Raw genomic sequence first — 2,241 nt, forward strand, 5'->3', positions numbered from 1 at the left:
CCATTCTCATCAGACCAAATCCACTAATCACCTGTGGTTGTATAAGCAAAGGGATTGTCTCACAACCCCGTCCCCGAAATTCCATGGTTAAATAATAAGTTATTAATTTAGAAATCTAATCTCTGCTTGGAAAGAACAGAAGAGAACCGATTACCCGGATGAGTTACGAGGGAAACGACACGAGATAGAGTTACCTACTATGCTTCGGATTTCTGTTTTAGCTTCCGTTTTCCCTTGACATTGTTTTTAGTATACTCTTATGGGAATTTACAAGTTAACCAAACGCTTATGGAGATTACAAAATTAAATTATCGTCACTTATTTTTATCCGTCTTCGTTGACGGCTGACAGCTGGCAGCTGACAGCTGACAGCAGCTGCTGACAGGAATTAAAAGCTTTCTGTATTTTTATCGCCAGAAATTCCTCGGTTCACGTTTACTTATCAGAGGGTCGAAGGCTGACGTCAGCCTACGTTTACCTTAATGAGGTGGTTGAAATTTGTTACGTTAATGTATGTCTCTCTCTCTCTCTCTCTCTCACTCTCTCTCTCTCTCTCCTCTCTCCTCTCTCTCTATATATATATATATATTATATATATATATATATATATATTATATTATATATATATATATAGCAAATTCGAATACCATTAATAGAACCATTTACTTATCGCACTACAGTTATAATATTAGGCAATTATCAAGTATCTTTTGACATAGAATGAAAATTATATCTAAGAGCCGAGAGAGAGAGAGAAGAGACGAGAGAGAGAGGAGATGTAGAGAGAGAGAGAGAGAGAGAGAGAGAGAGAGATCTAGCCAACGTAAACAATATACTACTGTTTAAAAAAAAAAAAAAAAAAAAAAAAAAAAAAAAGAAAAAAAAAAATGTACTATAGTCGATTCATTTAAGGTGGATTCTTGCGCCTACGGGACGTTTGTTTGACGGCCTCTGATTGGCTGGTACCGGGAGGTAGGCCGCTCGCTCAGTCTCATTATTTTCGTCTGCGGCTTAGAAAACTAGCAATATGTTTATATTTCTTCAATAATCTCACGCTTTGCTCAAGATAGGAAAGTTTTGGTCATACCAAAGGATTCGGTATTAATTGTACAACTAAGCCATCTTTTTCAGAAATCATTAAGATAAAACACAACGGAATTACGAGTAAAAGTGAAGAGAAGTTTTTGATTCTTTATACGGTTTTTTACTTATCATTTGGATTTTGCATCATTAACACGATCAAGATGAAATAAAACTTGTATTTTCACACAATAAAATCACCCTGAATACGCTGGTGCTTTCAGATTTTGGATGCGTGTAGAGGAAATAAAGAATGTGTCTTAATATGTTGCATCCGTAAATGATTCAAGTTTGACGGTATTTCCGAGAGAATAAGATCTGCAAGGCGTCGTTGCGTTAATCGTCTCAGTTAGAGATTTGAGTTGCCAATTAGCGATATAAAGGTTGCAGTTTCGACAATATTTACCATGCATAATCATTACATTTTCTGTAATTAAATACACAGAATTCCCATTATGGCTGCCGTATATTTTCTATCCAATATCATACAGTATGTCTGGACATATCTGATAAGGAAAATAACAATAATCAGATGGATGCATCTGGTAACGTTAGCCAAGATCAAGGCGGGAAGCGGGGAATTCAGTCCAGCAAAGAAGTTGAACTCTGTGAACATACTTAGCACTTTTCAACTCAGCCTAAGCTTTAATTACGTTGTTTCAGAATATTGTTTTTAATTTTATCATATGAATATATTTTCAAACGAAAGAGATATCATAGACTTATTTGAGTGATATGAAATAATAATCTCAGTGAAGTAATAAACAACAAAAAATTAAGGAAGATTGACTTCCTTTCAGGCTGAGACAAGTACGGAGTGCAAAAAACAACATAATAAGACAGACATATTCTTAATTTTCTCTTCACATATTACAACGCATCTAAAATCTGAAGGGCAACCAGGGGGGCGTATTCAGGGGGTTGTATTGCCATGAAAAACACCACTTTGTTTTTTTTTTTTTTTTTTTATCTTGATGAACAGGAATTATTAAAAATCCAAAATGAAATAAATAAAAACAGGTATAAAGAAAGAAATGTTTCTTTTCACGTTTATTCGTTTGTAATTCCTTTGTGTTTTTATTATTGGTTTCAGGAAACAAAAGATGACAGTTTAATTGTACAATTTAATAACCGAATCCTTTGGGTATGACCCCAAAACAA

This window comes from Macrobrachium nipponense, chromosome 43, assembly GCF_015104395.2.
Source record: "Macrobrachium nipponense isolate FS-2020 chromosome 43, ASM1510439v2, whole genome shotgun sequence".
NCBI lineage: Eukaryota > Metazoa > Arthropoda > Malacostraca > Decapoda > Palaemonidae > Macrobrachium > Macrobrachium nipponense.